This window comes from Podarcis vaucheri, assembly GCF_965113315.1.
Source record: "Podarcis vaucheri genome assembly, chromosome: 6".
Taxonomy (NCBI): Eukaryota; Metazoa; Chordata; class Lepidosauria; order Squamata; family Lacertidae; genus Podarcis; species Podarcis vaucheri.
This window is the reverse complement of record NC_138764.1, coordinates 81,547,733-81,570,837: the sequence shown is the minus strand read 5'-3', so window position 1 is coordinate 81,570,837 and position 23,105 is coordinate 81,547,733. Positions and strand designations below refer to the sequence as shown.

The 23,105-nt window shown below is 44.2% G+C and overlaps 1 protein-coding gene across 2 annotated transcripts in view; it reads right to left on the bottom strand.

Moving 5' to 3' along the window:
- Nucleotides 1-9,424, bottom strand: part of PPP1R16B (protein phosphatase 1 regulatory subunit 16B) — a 103,128-nt gene extending 93,704 nt beyond the window's left edge. For both annotated transcript variants that reach the window (XM_082226092.1, XM_082226094.1), the window contains exon 1: nt 9,099-9,424. The gene's annotated coding sequence lies outside the window, so the exon portion shown is untranslated. The remainder of the gene's footprint in view (nt 1-9,098) is intronic.
- Between the last annotated feature and the right edge of the window lie 13,681 nt (nt 9,425-23,105).

Sequence of the window (23,105 nt, the reverse complement as noted above, 5' to 3'; positions counted from 1 at the left end):
GAGAAACAACACATCAAACAGTTGCACTTTATAACCAAGTAGGGATACATATGCATTTTGGGTAACTGTGAGCACAGATTGAGAACTCAGCCCTGGAGAGCCAGTGAGTGTGCAGTAAACAGAGTAGGAACACAGCCTTAGCTTGTGTGCTGCTTGCTGAAACAACATTAAAGCTCTGTGTTCTCGTTGCATAGCCTGAGCCTCACCACAAAGCCAGACAAAGAGAAGCTTTTGCCCACCTTGCTCTGTATTGTCTTTTTTGCTTAAGAAGAAAGATGCAATCACAAAAGCTAAACAGAACTGAAGTCCAACAAGAAAGAGGGAAACTGTGCTCCTTTAAAAAGAAAGGTACAATAATGGATGCGAAGCACAATCCTAAGTTTATTAACTGAGAATAAAGTCCCATTGTGCTCCATGGGGTTTATTCACTCCATAATTATACTGGTGTGCTTAGGGTTGCAGGTTTAGTACTCAGAAGAAAGGCAAACTAAAATAATACCACCATATTGAAGGAAGTTGTACAAAATTTGCTGGTTCCATAGCACAAATCAACTTGAGAGCCTGAGATAACAGCATTCAAAATCCTGCTCAGCCAGAAAATGCATTGGGGGACCTTGGACCAGCTATTCTCTGACAGCAGGTGTGGGGAACCTGGTGACCTTTGGATGTTACTGAACTACAACTCCCAGCATCTGGGTCCATGCATGCTGGAGCTGATGGAAGTTGTAGTTTTAAAACATCTGCCAGACCAGTGGTTCCCCTACAGCCAAATGTGTCATGGGGCTGGGGGCCATGGCCCCGGGCACACATTTTGGGGGGCTGGGGGCCATGGCCCCGGGCACAATCAGGCACCCCCATGACAGGCATGGAGCCCTGGCAGCTGAAGAACAGCAGCAGGCAAGTTGGTCTAGTAGTGGGCAGGTGGGTGGAGGAAGCAGACAAGGAGCCTGTTGGAGGCAGGCTCCATTCACCCTCCATGTGGGATCCACACACGCCCTCCCAGCTGCCCAGTCCACCAGGGGGCACAACACTTGCCCCCGGATGCCAGCAAGCCACACTATGCCACTGCCCAGTATAGCCTAACTTACCTCACAGGGGTTTTTCTGTGTGTGTTTTGTAAAGATAAAAAGGGGAGGGGGGAACTGAGCCCTTTGGAAGAAAGGTGGGATCATAATGTAATAAATCCATAAAACAATTTGCAGTAAAATCCCATACACCCAAAACAAACCAGGTGATAGAAGCAGGAAGCACCATCATTAAATCAAAAGCCCAGACAAAACTATTGCTTGAGTGCCACCATCTATTGAGTGGATCAAATTGGATCTCGGTGGAAATGGGGCCCAATCAAGTTATGGTGGCACAAAGTGAATTTATAGACAGGCGGCAGTTAGATTTTGATGGCGGCGAGGCCCAGAGAACAATTCAGCAGTGTGTTGTGTTTTTTTTAAGGTTTTGCTGCTGTACAACCAGAGAGAACCAATGACTGAGAAATGCAATTCTTATTGAAATGTAAATAACAGAGACAGCGTGACCAGCCACACACAGCCGAACACTAGCATATAAGCACTCCATAAACACCAGCATCTAGTCAAAGGAGAGCATGAAACGGCTCTATAGATGGCTGTGCAGTATTAGGCATTAACTAAAACACACTGTTTCTTTCAAATGCAAAAAGCAGGCTAAACATGATGCAGCAGAAAAAGGAGGGGGGGGCAAATGCCAAGATAAAGCTGGTACCATGAGCACAACAGAATCCACACGAGGTCAGTTCCCTAATAAAGAAACCTTGTTAGAAATGAGTCAGCTGGATAAAGATTTTTAAGAAGAGCAAGGGACAGTGCTGCTCATTTCTATGCCTAGGATTCAGAACAAGCCTCCACATGGGACTAGTGTTAGAAACTGAGATATGAAAGCTAGGAGTTAAATGCCACCTTAAACCTAGGTTGTGAGCGCAACAACAGAATGCCTAGGCGTGCTTTTTTTTAATAACAAGAATACAAAGCTGAAAATGAATGAATTGCAGCTAAAATATTGCGTTCATTTTTCACCTGGTGTAGTCCTTCCCCTGCCCATCTCTCTAATATTCTTGAGAGGGTCTCTTCTCCAGCCTGAAGAGAGGAGCTGGAAGTGGAGAGGCAGAAATAGGCCCTTCTTTCCTTCCACTCGGCAGTTTTAATCTGAAATCTTAGGCGCAGTACTGCATCCAGAGCTCAGAAACTGCTTGTGCTAATGAAATTCCCTGTCGCAAACTGCGCCTAGAACAATGGGAGTTCCGAACACTGCATGGGGCTAACTTTCCTTTCCTTTTGACACTCCCATTCCTAAAGAAAACAAAAGGTTTCTCCAGCACCAACAGCAACATTTCGGTTTCACGCAAAACCTGACAATCATCTAATTGCACCACCACACTGAACAGGAGTCCTGACAAAGAGAGCCACACTATAAATCAGCAGAGGAGATAAATTACACATGTTGTCTCTCATCACCATGTAGCTAAGAACATACCACATTGTTTTCTGTCCTATCCTGAATATTAATGTAACAGAGAATCTCCAGCCTATGGACCAATTTTGGCCTGCCAAGGAATCTGTGTTGGCCCACGAGGCCATCTCCCACAAGCCTTACCCACCTGACCATCAGCTGACATCACTGGATGACCTCAGCTGATGGGCAGGGAGCAGGGTTTAATCCTGCTGGCTGCAGAAGTCTAGTTTGTTAGCGTGCTGTCTTACATGCCAATTTGGATTCCCTGGCAGGTGAAGATTAGTGAGCAGAGGGTTCAATCCTGCTGGCAAAGCAAGCACCCACATACAGATAAACTTTTGAGGTGTTCGCAGGACCGCTCACCTTTCAGTCCCTTGATGCCATCAGGATGTCAAATGACTGACAGCTGGGTGACACGACCCTACTTGCATTATGGGGAGATAACAAGCACATGAAGGCCTGTCCTACCACACATGTGATTGTTTAAAAAACCTACTTGGCAAAAAAACAAAAACAAAAAAACCTACTTGGCAGGAGAATGGTTCAGCACACTCACCCTAGGGTAGTTTTTGTGGGCTCAGTATGGTTCCCAAATGAACAGAAAATATAATTTTTATTAAAAAGTACAGCCACCAAGAGCGGTAATCGTCATTCTGCAGAAACAAGGTCTGGCTGAGGATGCAGACAGGATGCACTCAATATAATTGTAAAAAGTTTAAAAAGGAAAGTGAGTTCTGTATCCCAAAAGCAGCAAGATGAGACCCTAATGAGGCCAGTTGTTTATTCTTCCAGTAACACCTGAAACCTCTTCAGGTACGTACAAGAGAATCAAAGAATCAGTGCAAACCCTGGAGCACCACGTACTCTTTGAGGCTATCCCCATCCATAGGCAAGCAGTTCCGTTCCAAGCTACCTGCGGCTTCTGGACACTGTTTTCAAAGAAAGCCCTATGAAGGATACATTTCCATAATCAGTGGCCGCTTCGGATGCTGTTGAACAGGCCAACAAGCAAATGCACAAATGATGTGTAATGTCCAAAAGGGAATTCATGCTGGGAAGATGTGGAAGCTTCAGCCATGCATGCAATGTTTCTGTACCAAGAGACCAGAGCATCACTGCCTGCTTTGTGCTAAGGCAGAGAAAAAGCCTTCAGCTGAGCGACTCAGCGATGGGTGCCAAACATTCCACATTTAACTGGAGGGGCCTGCATTTCAAAACAGTGCAGGTCAACAGAAGTACATCACCAAGGTGGCCCCTCCTGACATTTCCCTTGTGTGGGGAATTGGATAAGACTCTGTGCATTACTTCCCCAAAGCCCTGGGAACTGTACTTTACCCCTTGCATTGCTACAATTCCCAGTTCCTTTAAACTACAGCTCCCAGGATTCCCTTAAACTACAGTTCCCTTAAACTACAGTTCCCAGGATTCTTGGGGAAGGAGAGAAACCATGTACTTTAAATGCATGATGTGTAGGCAGAGTGGACTTTTTAAAGGTTGCAATCCTATTGGCTGTTTAATGCACCTTGTGGATTTTGTTTTACTACATGCATATTTTGTTGCTGAAAACCCACTTTGAGCTTCTTTATCTGGAGGATAAAGAAGTTTGCACCCCAAAAAGTCAGCAACTAGAGCGCCTCTTCTGCACATGTGTGCAGCACGATCGAGAGCTTCTGCACATGCACGAAGCACGTAGATTGCTTCTGCGTATGCACAGGTGGCGAACCTAGAAGTAAACACTCCTGGGTTTGCCGCGTTCATAAGCTGAAAATCTGTAACAAGAGCGGAATGCAACACGAGGTATGACTAATGTGTTTTAAAAGATAATAATAATAATAATAATAATAATAATAATAATAATAATAATATATGCACATTTACCTGAGGCTCACTGAAGTAAGCAGAACTGTCTTCCAAGTATGCATGCAAGGAATTGCACCACACATGACATTTGCAAAAACATATTTTGTGGTTCTAATCACCATCCTAAATACTAACAGTGAGCTCATTATCCAAGTGGGGATTCCTTACATAAGCAAAACATTCGCACAACCAAAAGCCTTTGAGTAACCCTGAGGTTTTCAGAATTGAGAAAAAAGAAAAGAAATAATTAGGGGGAGAAACCCAAGGGTGGAAAAAGCACTAACAGTTCAATGAGGACTATCTGAGAAGATTCACTGGCTAGAGGCTGCTGAGTGTCTGCTCAGAAGCAGGGGGTGGAAAATTAGTGTGAGAGCGGGGGGTGGGGAGGAGAGAAGGTGCATGGAATGCAGTGTCCGGAATATGAGCAATCTGCATGCAACATTTGCTGCAGGGTCATCCTTGTCTTCTTGCTCTGTTAAGCTGTGAGTGGCTTGGGCCCTACATACTTAAGTTTAGAGCAGGGGTCAGCAACCTTTTTTAGCCGGGGGCCGGTCCACCATCCCTCAGACCATGTGGGGGGCCAGACTATATTTTGGGGGGGGGAATGAACAAATTCCTATGCCCCACAAATAACCTAGAGATGCATTTTAAATAAAAGGACACATTCTACTCATGTAAAAACACAATGATTCCTGGACCGTTCATGGGTCAGATTTAGGAGATTGGGCCTTAGTTTGCCTACCCATGGTTTTAGAGAGTATTCCCCCCCCCACACACACACACCATTGCAGCTACCAAGAAATGAGCCCTTTGTGCATCTAATGAAAACAGCAAGGGCAGACAGAGGCATAACAACATTTTCCTGGAGGCATCTCCCCATTTCCCAAAGGTAGTTTTAAGGGTGAATTCACAGGCACCTCTCATTCCGCGACTGCTGTGACAGATCGGCAGGCCACACAGACATGGCTTTCATAGCAGAGAAACCCAAACTCATTTTGCCAATAGGACAGCTCCTATAGCCAAGGCTGATCGAGAGAGTACTGCTGTACAGATATTTCAGCACCCTTATGGAAACAGATAGCCATTTCAGTGCTGCAGTTCAGAAGCGATGAGAAATTATTACATTTTTATACTACCCTACTCCCAGGGAGCTTACTGTAGGTTGACACCCTTGGTTCTCCCTTCTATCCCATTGTATCATCACAACAACCCCGTAGCTTAGGTTGGACTAAAACACAGGGGGAGAGGTTCAAATCTCCACTCCCCTGTTGACTCAGTGCATGACTGAGGGCCACTCACAACCATCAGCCCAACCTACCTCGCAGTATTGTTGTAAAGTTATAAGGGAGGGAGGCGAAAGGATACCATATGTGCTACTTTGACCTCCTTAGAGGAAAAGCAAGACATATAAGTAAATAGTAACTACAACAGTAAGGTGTTGGAACCTGCCTATGTGACTCAGAACCAAGACCTTTTTATACGTACTGAGAGTGGTTAATATTAATAGTTCCCAATAGTTTAGATGGCTCTCCTCATCACTAGGTTAGGCAATTATTATTTTATTTATAAATGTCCACCTGTGTTTTAGCATCCTGTGACAAGGCCAGAGAAGATGCAAATTTCATTGTGTTTTATTGAGGAAAATGCTATTCTAACATACTTTATTATATTACCGTAAGTGCTATATAAATGATGAATATCATCATTAAATGAAAATTTTTTAATAGTATTGTTCCTAATGCGGCTTAGATGCTGTACTGAGACAACATATATCATCCAAGACATGAAAACTCTCTCTTTCCTCTCCCAAATTAGATTTTTACATTGGCATTTTCGCTTTGAGAGAATCAGTGGAAAATTGCAATAGAGCAATCAATCGCAGATGCTTCAGTATTCCCTACTTTTTAAACACCATTTCATTTTTTAAAAAAAATAAAAAGCACTCACATTTTGCTTAACTACAAGATGGTGCCTAGATCGCAGTTAAGGTGGAAGAAAATTCAAAGTGAAGCAAAGTGAAAGCACAAGAATGGCAGAAGGAAAAAGAAAAAAAAACACACCTCTAAATTGGCTGCCACTCTGCGATAATGGAAACTCTGCAAAGTGATAACACCCAAAGCCAATCGTGCAATGGAATAAACTGCCACCTGTCCCAAAGTAGTACACCAGGATTAACATATACAGCCTTATCCTCCTTCATGTAGGAGGACTGAACTAGATTATCCATTTGGTTGTTTGCAACCTCATCTATCACCAAAATACCTTCAGGAGGTCAAGGGTGCAAGGGAAGGGAGGGCACATAGCCTACTCTCTGAATTGCAACCTCCCCCTCTGCTTCCTGCATCACAAATTTATCCTTACTTCTGATTCTTGCACCCACTCATTAGGAATCACTTACATATGGAAACATGCTGGCTATCCTGCCCTCATCAACCCTCATCAACCCAGCTTCACTGATTTACATAAGCAAGGGGGTTATTCAAAATTTCTGGCATGCAGAAACTGCAGATCTAGCTTTGTTTAGCAAAAGTTGCCCATCAAGTCCCCCCCCAATAAAATTGCTACTTCTCCCAAGTGCACCCTCTGCAGTACTCTGCCTGGCCCAAGGGTGTCAAAGCTCATTTTGTCATCACAGCAACTGATGACAGCCATGGTGGCTCTAATGCCTTGGCCTGCCCAGGCCCAGTGTGAATGACATCACAGCAGTTTCAACTGGATGATTCTCATCAGCTGTGAATGTGCAAGTGAAATAACGCAAGTTAATCATCACTGTGTGTAGGAGACAGATTTGAGTACATTAACAGGCCCATTCGGTGCTCAGAACAGGCAAACACACTGTACATTAGGATACACTATCAGTGCAGCTCATATTTCCTAATACCACATCTAATTTGGCATTTAATGCAGAAAAGGTATGCCCTTACTGAGAACCTTAGCTTTTTAACCTATTTGAAGAAGCAAGTTCCTAACATTCAAGTCTGTTTTTTTAAACAGACCTTTGCAGTTTTAAAGGCAAAAATACCCTCCCACAAAGCAGCTTACAATCATATACAATTCAAAAAGCTGCAGAGGAACGGAATACAGAGCCCTTTTCCAGACCACATATTGGGTTTGTGACAGGTGGTGGTGTTAGAATCACACCTGCTGTCCCTGTCCCCAAATGATGCACATGCAATTGACCTTGGAAATGGATCCTGCAAACAGTCAAACGATATATGCACTGGCATGCTCAGGGATTACATGAACAGAGCCTATGCATGGTATGTTGATAAAGTCAGTTTAAACACACACAGGTTGGAGCACAGTCTCTGCATGTATATTCACTTTACTTGGCTCATTATCTTAAAAGTGAACATCGGTAGGCAGCTGTGTCAAAGGAGTAGAACCCTTGTATAGCTGACCTGAAGCTAAGAGGTTCCTCCCTGTCTCCACACCACCTATCCCTAAGTTTTAACTCATACATCACCCTTCCTAACATTGTTTTGCTTAGGGGAATGATATTTTTTTTAAAAGAACTGAGCATGTTATTGCAAATGTCACCTTATTCCAAATGAAGACAGCAACTTAGATGAAAGCAGATAAAAATACAATCATACGTCCATGAATGTAAAATCCTTTTATAACTTTCAAATTTGATGTTTCAGAAAGGACTAATTCCAAAATCTCCCCCCCGTCTCCTTTTCGTTCCCCAACTGTTCTGCATCTCTGCCCTGCCTCACCCACACAAGTCCTCCCTCTCTAAGCTCCCATGCAAGCATCCCCCTCATTTGCTAACACAGCGGTGGCATTACGACACCCTCAATCACACTCCCCAACCCGATTTCCCTCCTGTGGATATTTGGAGAAGGCACGGAATGGAAATAGCAAAAGGGTGTCAGGAAATAACTGCTATGCATTCACCAGAGGTATTCAGAAGACCAGGGCAGAATAATGCATGCAATAGGAACAGGAACACACATGGGAGAGAGAAATGTACACTGCACCTGCCCACGGCTTAAGAGATTGAAACATCCATAGCAGAAGGACTCCCTTAAGCCACCAAGGAAACATGAATATGCACACATTATTGCATATATGCAGCCACACTCTAAGGAAGCCAAGGAAGAAAGGCGGAGCCTCAAACGCATTGGAGCTCCGTTATATGAATGCAAAGCTTTAGGAATGCTTTTCTGTTTCTGTATGGATTTGGATCCCGCTAACCATACAATTGCAGAGCTGGAAGGAAGCCCGAGGGTCATCTAGTCCAACCCACTTCAGTTCTCAGAGCCTCCAATCTATCCCATAAGGTCTGCTTACATGCTGGGCTTCTTTTGAGGCAAGGCTCAAACCTCAAATACACTCCAGTTTGCCCTGCATCAGCCAACACAATGAGGGCAAGAGCACCTCTAACGATGTGCAGAGTGCCACTCCTCCCTTTCTCTCCCCTACAGAAAGAGGGAGAATGGACCCCCATCCTTTCCTCCTTACACGTGTTGACGGACCGTGTGAACGTCTGCATAAACATGCCCCCACACCTGTAGGGTTTTCCACAGGTGAGAGCCCCGAGGCCATTTCATTAGCCTTTCCTTCTCAACTTCTGAAATAAAACGCTGGAAGTTCTCTTTTTGCGTCCAGCAAAACGCACGGGGGGGGGGGGGATAACTCAGGCACAGCCTAGGAGACGATCTCGAACATACGTGTTAGACCCTTCGTCAGGTAATACGCTGGGTCTCCTCTGCATCAGACCCTAACAAGAAGAAGAAAAAGCAACCCACCTCCTTCCTGGGTGCTTCTGCCGCGGCTGCAGCGGCTCCGAAACAGCGATGGTGGCGCCTAGGTGCGAGACGCGCCCGCGAAGCGACCCGCTGCAAAGAGCCGCTCTGAACCAGCCGCAGCTGCTCCGCCACTCGCTTAACGCGGCTCAGCGGCAAGCAGCCCAGATCCGCCCGAGGCGGCTGCCCAAATCCCCAACGCAGGCGCCGGCCCCAAGCGAAGCAGCGGGACCCTGCAGCCGGCGCTCCGGGGAACTGCTCGCCCCCAGCAGCCTCGGTGTCCTTTGCGGGCTCAAGAAGCAGCAGGAGGCAGGAGGACTCACCCAAAGGAGGGCGGGCGGGCGGTGGGAGAGAATGAAAGCCGCCGGATCCGATGGTACAGCCTTTGGGTCCGGTCTTCGGTGGCCCCGCCCAGCTCCGCCCTACGAGGCGGGGCTATGCAAAGTGGAGAGGAGGGAGGTCGTGGACCAGGGATGCTGAGCAGGGAGGAAGGTGATGAGCGGCGAGCGGGAGCGTAAAGGAGGGGAGATGGGAAAGGCGCGGGCACAAACGGGAAAGAGCCAGGCTGCAGGGTTAAAAGGATGCTCCACCAAACCTCGAAATTGTGTTCCCAGAGACGAATCAGATAGTCTCTGATTCGCGCATATATATTCCTGTACCCAATGCAAGCATATACACAGTCCCAAAGTACAGCATTTTTACACTGTAGTGCAGAGATCTTGGAGGGCAAAGTTGTGAGTAGCACGTGCCCCCCTCCCAGGTAGTCTGCAAGGGATGATTACCCATTTTTATGTATGCATTTATTTGTGTGCTTTCAGTATTCTTTACCCTTTTTACGTATTTTCAAGAAACAGGATATAAGCATAAGCACAACATTCTCAAAGCAATTGGTATGCTTAACAAAAGAAATGGCCACAGGGCAGCTATATAAAATATGCATAATAAGCAAAATCTTAATATAATTCTCATAAATGAGCACAATGGGGGGGTAGCCTTTTTCTGGGCTGTGGTCCACATTCACTCTATCCTAAACTCTTAGGAGGCTTATTGCATGAGTGGGCGTGGCTATCCTACACTCTTACAGGCACACACCCCTGTTAGCTGATCCTAGGTAGATCAGCTGAGGAGGGAGTTTGTAGCCCTGTCTCCCTTTATTGAAGTATTGATCTGATGAAAAGGGATAGGGTGGTTTGCATTCCTGTCAGAGTGCTGGACTTCCCCCATCCAAGCACCTTGTGTATTTATTCCTGCTGCTGTTGGCAAAATTTGGGGGGAGGGATCAGGCCCCCAAACTGTGCATAATCCACCTCTGAGATGTAGGTGTCAGTCTGCTCAGCTTTTGCATGTGAAATAGGCTGGTCCATCCTGTATTTAGCCTCAGGTGGCAAAATGTCTGGGGCCTGTTTTGAAAATGAGGTTGCTCTTCTAAATATGCATCATACTTGAAAGTTAACATCAAAATCATTAAGGCTTAATTCTGTTTAAGACATATATGTAGGGCAAAGTTTGCCTTCCCCGATGCACTTTTCTTTTTTACAAGGGCTAAATTCTGATTAAAGAAAAGAAAACCCATTCCAACTACTCTGTTTTGGTTTGAGGCTTGGCAACAGTGCTGGTTTAAATGCAAGCATTCCAGTTTAAGTGGTTTGTGGGTTTCAGCCATAGCAATTACTGTTGTCATACAATCCAGGAAAGAAAACCAAAGAAATAAGCCCAGTTGGACTCAGACGGCAATCTTATGTACACTTGCAGTGAAATCTGAGTTGTAAGTGTGTGAGAGAGGGGATGAACATGGCTCCCATTAACGTTGTATCAAGCCAGAACTTCTTATAGTCCAGAGGCCCTTCCAATGGAGATCAGTATGAAATTTCTGCAACGCTGGATTTGTTCTAGTGGTCGCAGAAGCCTTCCTCAGCTTGGTCCTCTTCAGATATCTTGGATTGCAATTCCTATGAGTATGTCTGTACTACTTGGGGCTGATGGGATTTGTAATCCAAAACATTTGGAGGGCACCAGCTTGGGGAAAGCTGGGCTAAGGGGATGAATAACTTGTAGTTGTACTCAAGGTTAAGAGTAAAACTTGAACAGGTGCTGCATTAACACTGCTTTGTACTTCTAGGTTGCTGAACAATCTCAAGGCGCTCAGTATAAGTTAATGAATCAACGAACCAAATAAGTTGTTTGAGACAGTGTCTTCTCAAAAGCTAGAAGTCTTTGTTTGAAAGAATTTAGCTTTAACTACTAGACTGGTCTGCCAATGTTTAATCAATGCCCGGATTTGCTGTGAAAAGATGTACGGTTTTCTCCCTACAATGCCTTTGGGAGTTCATTAGTGTAATTAGGGGTCAGAGCATTAAGCACAACTGACAGAAGTGTGGATTAAAGTAGTGGGTCTAGTAAGGTAAACTCAAATCCACTGGCTATTTATTTGAGATCTACCATATACTGTAGGCTTACAGGAACAGCTGTGAGCCCTTTGATAAAGGAGCGAGGGTTGATTTTCCCTTGGGTGGTCCACAACATGTTACAAAGAGCAGGTATGCCAAGTCCTTACCCCAAGGGCCTTACAACATAGAATAGACGCAGGAAAGCAACATTAGAAGGGTGAAATGGAAGCATGAGTAGGCAGGGGAAGAACATGTGATTATTCCAATGACACATACTTTTGTTAGTTTCAATAAGGTATAGGACAGGTGTGGGCAACCTCTGATCCTCCAGATGTTGCTGAACTACAACCCTCATTGACCTTGCTTGCTGGGGCTGATGGGCATTTTGGTTCAGCAACATCTGGAGGACCAAAAGTTCCCTAGACCTGTTATAAGGATTAGTAGGGAGAATGAAGGAGCAGCAAACCCAGAGGGAACGGGAGAAGGGCAGCAGTAGATTGAGGATAAGGACAATGGATAGGAGATTAGCAGACAGAGGGCAAGTGGATACCCCCATGTCTAAAATACATTTCTGGATGAGAATGAGGCGTTTAAGCAGGCAGGGTTTGTGCAAACTGGTAGTCTCAAGGACAGGCTACAGAGCAGGCATCTTGGCAAATATGTCACACCCAAGCAGTCCAGATCCACCTAGGCACATCTATCAGCTTTTACATGTCAAGGCGATTTACAAACATAGCATAAAAACAGCTAATGGTTGTTAAAAAGTAACTAAAGATAAGCTTTAAAATAATACAAAAACATCTAAGGCTGAGAATTTTTCATCCAGCTGTTCTTCAGGGTCCTCTAGCAGTTGCTGAATATTGGTACTCTGGAAACCTTTCTAGCTGAAGGAATCTCCCTTTCCCTCAGCCACATTCTGCTTGTCCCCCAATTTTCTAAATCTTCATGGCCTGAATCTACGACATCACTTTTTTCCTCTGAAGTAGAATGTATCAAAAGCCACAATATGACATGAGGCTTTGGGGGACTTGCATGCTACCCACCACAGAACTTGCCCCAATCCCAAAGGCAAGGGCGACAGGGCTCCTTTGCTTTTAATTAAGGTTGCCAACTGATGGAGGGAGGGAGAATAACTTGGCCTGCTCCTATATATCTAATAGCAACATGTGCTTTCAAAGTAAACATCCTCACCTGTTTCTTGCTAGAGAGAGAGGGGAAAAAACCTGCTGTTAAAGAAACAGCTACAGTGGATGAATAAAATTTGGCAACCATACCTTTTAATAATTGTGTAGAAGTTGGGCTTTCGCATGCCTCTCTTAGTCTTGTAAGTAAGACAATAAGCACATACTACAGTTCTGCCTTGTATAACTGTTGAATTACAGGAGGGGCCCTTCCCTCCTTAATTTTGTGCCAAGTAAACTTAATTGTGGTGTTAAGGCTGCATGACGAATACTTCTGGGGAGGAGAAAATGTCTAACCTAAATTCACAGGCCTTAAATGTATCTGCACTAAATGTGGGAGTAAAAAGTAAACCATAGATCTCGGGAGATGGGAGAATCTGACACAGCTTTGCGACCCAAATGGAGGCAATCCCTCCAGGTACCTGACCTAAAAAGCAGAAAGGAAAGTTACAGCCTGGAAGTAAAAAAACAAAAAACAAAACAAAAAGTTTGGCAGTGTGCTTTGTTCAGGGGTAGGAATCCAAGGGCCTGAGGACCAAAGATGGCCCTCCAAGCCACTCTCATCTGGCCCTCAGAAGCCACCTTCCCAGGCCACAACCTTCACTGGCCCTGCTCCACACGCAACTCTGGCTCTTTGGCTTGGCTAGAATGTGTCCTTGAGCTGTAATAACACTTCTTGCTTGCCTGGAGAGAGAGAGATCTGTGTAGAAACCTCTGGCTTTTATGTGGCTGGACTGGAGCCTATTGTGCAAAGATAAAGACTCACATCTGTTGCCTCACCTCTGGCATGCGGCTCACAAGGGAATGCAGATCTTGGCTTTAAAGAAGTTTGCCACCATTGGCCAAGTAGGACCCAAGCAGCAAAATGGCTTTCTGTCCCCTCACCTGTTCAAGGTGCGTAATACTCAAGGCCAGTAATGTCATTTTGGCATTTGAGGCACAATTCCACACAGGCACCTCTCTCCTTCCCTGGCAGTAAAAAGACAATCAGGGCATGTTTTCTGGAACAGCATCCCTGTTGAGATACAACAGGCGCCTGTTATCTGTACTTTCCGGAAACAATTGAAGACATTTTTGTTTTGACAAGCTTTTCCAGCTGGATGAAAAGGGTTTCCTTTAGCATTCCTTTTGTACTTCTTAACACCTCCCCATTTTTGAGAGGAAGTACTATTTTAAAAACTATTTTCAGCTGGTTTTATGGTATGTCTTGAAATAAAAAATCTAAGGTTATATATATATATATATATATATATATATATATATATATATGCAGGTTTTGGTGTCTTCGGGTGTCTTCCCGTGTAAGAGTCGGGGTGTCTGTGCGACGTTTCGACGAGGTCTCACTCGTCATCTTCAGGCTGGTGCTTTCGGCTTCTTGTTACTGGAACAGAGCAGAATCTGGTGTTTGAGTTCCTATAAATACTGTTGAGGGGTGTGGTGTATAGCCTCCAACGTTCTGGGCAGAGAGGAAGTTCCTAGATTAGTGTGCCTTTTCTTCTTTTGTTCCTTAATTACTTGAGGGATATCTTGGGTGATTTCATGAGTGATATTCTGAATACCACTGGGTGGGTCATTAAGTGTAGATTAGTTGCTAAAGCTTTCGTGTCTTGACCTCTTGAGCTTGTGAAGAGTTTTTCTGAGAAGATGGCTGTGCTGCATTTAGTTGTGCTTTGGCTTGGCTTCGTGTATAGGGGCGAGCTGTGGTTTTGTGCCTTGTGCCAGCCAGATCTGTGTAGGGATTGCAGGGGGGTGCAGCATCCGGAGGTGCCACTATAGTTTGGCTACTGGATGGAGTCTGTAATATGTCTGTGGAGAGGGTCTGGGTTTGGGTCTGGTGTGGTTGATTGGTGACGGCGTTCTGTGTGCCTCTGGTTCTGGTGTCGGTTTTTGTGGGGAGGGCTAATTTCCAGATGTCTGGCAGGCGGGACGTGTCGTCACGCTTGTTCATGTTGTGAGGGTGTTTCTCTATCTCGATGGCTTCCATGATTATTCTCTTGTGGTGATGTTCCATATTAAAGAGCAATTTGGAATCTGCAAAATTAATTTCGTGTCCTGTTTCTTTCATGTGTTGGAAAAGAGAGGAAGTTTTTTCTTCTTTTTTGACGGCATTCTTGTGTTCTGCGATACGTGCATTTATTCGTCTGTTTGTTTGTCCAATGTACGTGGCTGGGCAGACTTTGCAGGGTATTTCATAGACCCCTTGGTTTTCCAGCTGGATTTTGCCATCTTCTCAGAAAAACTCTTCACAAGCTCAAGAGGTCAAGACACGAAAGCTTTAGCAACTAATCTACACTTAATGACCCACCCAGTGGTATTCAGAATATCACTCATGAAATCACCCAAGATATCCCTCAAGTAATTAAGGAACAAAAGAAGAAAAGGCACACTAATCTAGGAACTTCCTCTCTGCCCAGAACGTTGGAGGCTATACACCACACCCCTCAACAGTATTTATAGGAACTCAAACACCAGATTCTGCTCTGTTCCAGTAACAAGAAGCCGAAAGCACCAGCCTGAAGATGACGAGTGAGACCTCGTCGAAACGTCGCACAGACACCCCGACTCTTACACGGGAAGACACCCGAAGACACCAAAACCTGCATTCCTATACCCGTGAAAATCTACGAAAGCAAATATATATATATATATATATATATATATATATATATATATATATATATATTCATAAATGTACCAACCAAGCACATACATAGATGTGTGAACCACATGTCTGAAGCAGTACAGGAGGACCACCCTGAACCATTGTGACTCCCAAACTGACCAAATGTTTTCTCTGTAAGGAGGGAGGGTGTGGGGGAGCCTCCCCATTGTCTTTTTGTTCACAAATCCTGTCTTAAGGATATGTCTGTGTATGAATAGGGTGAGCCTGTGACCTAGCTCAGGAACTAAGTATTTGTCATTTACTAAAGACTGGCCAGGCTCCCCAGGGTATCCAATCAAGTAACCATTAACAGGTAACTTGCCAGATAGGAGATACACAATGCACTCAGATTTCTGTTGTAGACCGCCTCTTCGGTGATGTGGGTATGATGTTTCTGGGGGTGGCCTTGGACTCCAGGGCGGGCAATTTAAAAAGTCTATATAAGGGCGAACACACCTTTTTTCTGGGTCCTCCTCCTTTCCTGCGTGTGAGGGGGGCATCCTGTTGCAACAGTTCAATAAAGATCAGGCTTATGAGCTGCTTTGCTTCTCAGTATTCTCTGGTTGGTTATTTTCTCCGACCGATGGAGAACCTACAAAGGACTCTGTAAGGGCTCTTGTGTCCCCCATAAGGGAATAAGGGCAGATTTTTGTTTATTGCAGTCTTTAAATCACCTTCAGAGGCATGCAAAAGGCGGTTCAATAAATTAATAAACAACAGCGGCAAATAACTAACCATTTGCTGCCCTTTCATGAAACACAAAACTTGCTTCCTCACACTAAACCTTACTAGACAGTAAGCCCCCTTGAAATCAGTGGGACTTACTTCCGAGTAAATATGGGCCACATCCACGCCAAACAGTTAGAACACTATGGTACTACTTTACCAGTCATGGCTCCCCCCAAAGAATCCTGGGAACTGTATTTTGGCAAAAGTGTTAACAGTTGTTAACAGAGCTCACAGAACTACAATTCTCATAGTTCTCAGAGAAGGATTGGTTCTTAACCCATTTTGGGAATTCTAGCTCTGTGAGGGGAATAGGTGCTTCCTTACAACTCTGTGTCCTTAACAAACTACACTTCCCAGGATTCTTTGGGGGAAGCCATGGTTTTTAAAGTTGTATCATAGTGCTTTAAATGTATGGTGTGGATGTGGTTATCCTTACAAGTGTGTTATAAAAGAGTTAGCAACTCTCCTCAACAGAACTTACTTTTGGTTAGCCTTCTGACACAGCAGAAAGCCTTTTTTGTCTTCCAAAAAGAATTTGCTTTGCTAACCTACTAAATTTTAATATCCCTGTATCTTATCTGCATGCATGTATGTATGTCTATCTATAGTTTTCTTCATCCACAGTTGTTATTGTATTTGACATATTTACTCAAACGTAATGCACACCTTTTGGGGCCAAATTACATCGTGAAAATTAGGGTGTGCATTAGATTTCATGGCGCATTTACATGCGCCAGCAAATACTTTTTTGGTTTCAAGGTTTTGAAATTTGAGGTGCGCATTAGATTCAATGGCACATTACATTCGAGTAAAGACAGTATTATGGCACTTGATTCCAATGTTTTGTAAGGCATCTTGAGTGTTTGTGGGGGTTAATGGAAAGATGTAATACAAATATACTGTTTTAATAAAGAAATATTTTCCCCATGTGACTTTTCCCCATGTACCTGGAGATGGAGGGGAAATGAAGTTTTGAGGAAATATGAATTATACGCAACATTTACTTGGTCATAAGTACCAAGCTTTGTTATGTCCTTTATTAGTTAAATTGATATTTAAAAACACAGTCATGTTTGGGCAACAGGCACTTCTTATTTGTTGTTAAGAGAGGCTTCTTAGCCAGTCTCCCTGTAGTTTGGGCTTCCCATGGGCATCTGGTGAGAACAGGATGGTGGACTAGATGGGCCTTTGGCCGGATCCAGCAGAGCTTTTGTGTTCTTTCCTTTGGCCACAGGTAGATGGTGACACACAAACTGAATCTGACCCTCACATCCCTTTGGCCGAAGCTGTGCTCCAGAATCTTGTCCTGACAAATAATTAATTTAAGGAGCGGGTCACAGGAAATAATAGCAGTTTAAATGCCACTGTGGCAGAGTGTGAAAATTAACAAATACGGAGAAAAATCTTGTCCCACCTTAAAGGCTACAAGCTTAGTGTGGCATTCGTATTATCAGAATAAGGGACTCTAGTGGATGGAGAGCTATTCTACAATAAATCTGTTTAACCTTCAAGACATCACAAACAAGTGTGTGTTGCAGTGGCGTAGCGTGGGTTGTCAGCACCCGGGGCAAGGCAAGTAATTTGCACCCCCTAACCCGTGGATTTGCGCCCCCTAACCCGTGGATTTGCGCCCCCTAATCCTAACCCCCAGATGTTGCGCCCGGTGCGGCTGGCCCCCCCTGCACCCCCCACGCTACGCCACTGGTGTGTTGTAACAGCGCTATCCCTCTGGGATTTATAAGGATTAGTAATGGAGGAACCTGGTATCCTGTTTTCAATTCATTTGAATCACATTCCTAATTATTGCTCTAGAGAGCTAAAATTCACACATGATGTGTCCAGGTCAGATTTGCTTCTGATGTATATTTCATCAAGTCTGCATGTTAAAGCTTCGCTCACATCAGTCTTATTAGAAAACCCCATTTACACAGACTGTCTCTATATGCGCTACTGGACCTGCTCGTTTTAAAACATCTAGTGCTTTCAGCTAACCCTGTGAAGCAAAATGCCAACATGAGAAGGCACTCATGCTACCTGAAACAGTAGAAATATTATATTTATTATTATATAGATGACTGGGTGCAGGGGCGCCGACTTATAAAAAATATTGGGGGAGCCCGCGAAAGCTCATGAATAATAAATAAGCTCATGAATATGCAGATAAAGTGGCGCCGCCTCCTTGTGAGCGAATAGGGGAGAGCGTGCTGCGCCTATTAATCAGCTCCGAATGAAATTGGGTGGAGCTTTTGCTCGGGAGGGAGGGCAGGAGGCATGCAGCCCGACCCTGTGCATTTTGGGCTGGGGGAGGGGCGGCGGCGGCGCTCTGCTGGAGGGGCGCCCGAGATTATTGGGGGGTGGAGCCCCCCCAAACGAATTTTTGAGGGGGCTCGGGCCCCCTCAGGCCCCATGGAGTTGGCGCCTATGACTGGGTGTCTGGCAAGAAACTACTGCCGTGTTTATTTCAGCTACAGCACTGTTTTAGCTATTGCTTGGGAATGTAAGAAAGTGAAATGCTTCTGGAATATGATATATAATGAAATTAAGAAAATGTTGAAATATACATATACTAAAAAACCGGAAGCTTTTCTACTGGGAATTGTAGGTACAGACATTAACAGACAAGATACTAAGCTTTTCCTATATGCAACAACTACAGCAAGAATTTTATTAGCACAGAAGTGGAAACAAGAGGAATTACCAACAAAGGAAGAATGGCAACTGAAGTTAATGGAGTGTGCAGAACCGGCCAAAATGACGGGAAGAATCCGAGAACAACAGGACCAGAAGTTCATCAAAAACTGGACTAAATTTGTAAATTATTTGAAAGTCAAATAATCAATCAAACACGTTGGTAGGATTGCAAGAAGCTTTGTAAGGAAAGGTAGAAAAATCACTGCAGAGAAGAAGAAGAAAATATGATGCTTTGATGTTTTTGATTTGAAAGCAATGTTTAACAGTGAAAATGCAGAAATTTGAAATGAAAGATAGAAAATCACAAGAAAGGTTTGAAGGAAGTCATGGCCCTAAAAAGCTAAAATGTATAAGAGGAGAGATTGTAATGGAAAGCATTATCGTAAAATTAATAAAAATGATATGGCAAAAAAAAAAAAAGTTTTAGCTATTGCTACTAGAACAGCCTATTAAATGATACTAGACTTCAATCTTCAACCTATAAAGCACAAAGAATCCTGGGAACTGTAATTTACCTTCCCAACACCCTTAACAAGCCACAGTTCCCAGGATTCTTTCTGAAAACCATATGCTTTATAACAATAGAACCATATAATTGTGGAGTTGGAAGGGACCCCAAGGCTGATCTAGTCTAACCTCCTGCAATACAGGAATCTCAACAAGATTATACACCAGATCATGCCACCAGGGCCAGGGCCTTCTTAGTGTTGGCTCCGACCTGGTGGGATGCTCTGTCCCTTGAGACCAGGGCCCTGCAGGATTTAACTTCCTTCTGCAGGGCCTGTAAGACAGAGCTATTCTATCTGGCTTTCAGTTTGAACTTAGCCTGCCCTGGTGATCATCTAATGTTTATTGGATGGATTCCCCCCCCCCCAAATTGATTTTTGAATTCTGAATTTGTTATTCACGTTTTATACTGTATTTTATGCTGTTTTTTGTTGCATCAATTAAGTGTTTTAAATTTGTTATTAGCCGCCCTGAGCCAGGTTTTCTGAACCGGGAAGGGCGGGGTATAAATATTGTTGTTGTTGTTGTTGCATGACAGGTGGCCATCCAACCTTTGCTTAAAAACTTCCAAGGAAGGAGAGTCCACCTTCTTCAGCGGAAGTCCGTTCTACTGTCGGACAGCTCTTACTGTCACAAAGGACTTCTTGGTGTTTAGTTGGAATCTCCTTTCTTATAACTTGGTTCAGGTCCTAGGTTGACCGTGTTATCGTATATGACAACTCCCGATTGCTTACCTATCAGGAATCTTAAGTGACTTACACTGATCAATTGATCTCAATGGGATTTTACTCCCGAGTAAGCGTGTGTAGGATTGCAGCCTTAATGGGCTTATATACCTGCACTTGGGTGTAAGGACAGAACCATTCTAGCAAAGGGGAGCTAAGCGTGCTTGCAAGAAATCCCGAGATACTGGATAAAGAAGTCACACTTTAGTAAATAAGAGGATAAGCTGTGACCTTCCAAGAACAGAGCAGGAGAGATGCGTGATTGAAAGGACACTTGAGCAGCTTCCCACTTATGCAGAGCTTAAAACGCTTGCTTAACATGTCCATCACTGTCACCAGGTAAGAGAAAAACAGTGCTCAAATTATTGGAGTTGAGGAGAGAGGACATCTGACCACCTTACATTTTTTTGTGACAGGCTCCTCTACTGTTTGCTAAAAAGATTGATGCTCTGCCTTTCCACCACTTTGACCTTCAGTGCAGCATGTTTAGAAATACAGAATGTTTATGGGGTGTACAATTAAACATTTTGATAATCCCACCTGTCTTTGTTTTTAAACACTAAACTCGCGTTTCTAGACCTTAATGTTTGTTTATTTCATCAAATCTATATACTACATTTTATGTAAAAAAACCTCAATGTGTCTTACAAAAAAGAATAAAACAGTAAGATTATTAATAAAAACAAGTAAAATGTTTTTTTTAAAAAAAGGATTGTGAATTTAAGGATGTACGCAATGCTGGTCCTACCTAGAGCAACAATGTTGGCATCCATCTCTCTTGGGAGAGTGGAAGAGTGCGCCTTCAGGGGTCAAGTCAAACCATTGGAGAGTTACAGCGCCTACTGTGGCTATAGAGACTGATACAGGAGAGACATGTTTTATTGCAGCTGGGGCAGATGAAGGGGTCTGGTTTTGCTGTTACAGATGTACCATGGTGTTCCTTCTCTCTGCGCTCCTCCCAATGGTCATTTCTCCACTGGTCACTGCTGTGGATACACGACCTGTCTGCCTCCAGGCACTGTGGTCAACTGCAAGGGATTCCATGGCCGAACACCACTCAGGCTTGGACAAAACAGTTGATGAGTTTCTGTAGAGCTTCCTTGGAGTACACTGTCGACAGTGACAGAGCTTCATGCTCCGGCACCGGGGGGCGGAGAGCAGGCGGGGGCGGGGCTGGCGCACGTCCTGGGGGCGTGGTGCCCAGTTGGGGGGGGGGGACAAACGTGAGGGACCCCACCGGAATCGCGCTGCTGGGGGCAGTGTGCTCCCCCCCACTCCTCTTCCTCTGCCAGTGACTGTCGAGGCTGCGTCCCATTGAAATTAAATGGAACCTAAGTTAGTCATATTCAGTAATAGTAATTTATTATTTGGTTTCCCCAGCCACTCTTCCAACAAAGATTAAAAATACATTAAAATGTCACACATTAAAAACTTCCCTGAACAGGGCTGCCTTCAGATGTCTTCTAAATGTCAGGTATTTGTTTGACATCTGATGGGAGGGCGTTCCACAGGGTGGGCGCCACTACCGAGAAGGCCCTCTGCCTGGTTCCCTGTAGCTCAGCTTCTCGCAGTGAGGGAACCACCAGAAGGCCCTTGGCACTGGACCTCAGTGTCCGGGCAGAACGATGGGGGTGGAGACGCTCCTTCAGGTATACTGAGCCGAGGCCGTTTAGGGCTTCAAAGATCAACACCAACACTTTGAATTGTGCTTGGAAACATACTGGGAGCCAATGTAGGTCTTTCAGGACCGGTGTTATATGGTCTCAGTACTTGCAATGGGTCTACTCTGAGCAAGACTAGCATTAGGTAAGGCCTATAAACTTCAAGGTCTATCTCCTTAGGCCCCTAGTGTCCTGTTTGTTGAACCTTGATTACTGGGTTCAGGCACAACACGTTTGTAACTTAACTAGTTCTATCAACAGGGCACGTAGCAAAGTAGTCAACTGGAAGAGACCACTCTTTTCCACCATAGGCAACTTGCTGTGTTTCTGTGCCTGGAGAAAGGAAGCTCCCTTTTCCAGTTCACAGCAGAGTGAACTGGGGGTTGTTGGGCTGTTGCTGTTTCTATTTTGATCATGTACTTTGTGGTTTTATATCCTGATTTTATTCTGTGAACCGCCCTGAGACCTGCAGGTATACGGCGGTATATAAATTCAAAAAATAATAATAAAATAATAATATGTTTTTGTGGGGTTGGTGAGCATGATTTAGCCCTGCACACCCCACATTTTGCAGCCACTGACAACTTTCCTGGTGCAAGGGAACACAGATGATGAGGAGCATGATAGTATGGCAACATAAAGGAGATATTACAGATATATTTGTAGGTATGAAATGGGAGACTGCAACACAAAAGGATGTTGTCCTGTAGTGCCATGTCACATGAGGTTTTTTGTTTCTGTTTTGTGTATCTTCATACATTAACTTGACAAACATGGGCCTTGTCGGTGGCTGCTCCCAGACTTTGAAACTCCCTCCCTAAAGATGCAAGACTGGCTCCCTCCTTGTTGTCCTTCCACTGGCAGCTGAAGACTTTATTGTTCAAACAGGCTTTGGGGAACTGACTACTCTTAAGGAAAGGGCTGGTGCCCTGCTGTTTTTATTGTGATTATGTGTATGGTTGTAATATATTTTAGATACATATATAGTTTTAATTCTATCAATGTTTAACTGTTTTTAAATGATTGTTTTCAAGGAAAGGGTCAGGGTATAAACAAATAAAAAGGTAGGTGGTCCATAAATTAAACAAACAAATGGGAATAAATCCATGAGGCTGAAGAAGGCCCCCAATTTCAGCTTTACGAGCTGCAGAATTTACATTCCTTTGCTGGAAAATTAGGACTTGTCATAGAAGAAAAGAGAAAAAGAAGCAATCAGCAACAGACAGAGGTACAGACTAGGCGACACAACCCTTTAAAAGCCAGAAATTGCTGCTTAGGGAAAGTGGTAGAGGGAGTTTAAGTAAAATAAGGCAGCAAAGGCTAGTTTGCCGCCCTGAACAATATAAACTTGTTCAAGCACATTGTTCAGACATTACAATGCAAAATTAAATTCCAGAGTTGAGCCGGGGAGATATAGAAGCCTGGTAGAAAGGCACCGAAAACATTTTTAAAAGAGATCTATTGGGC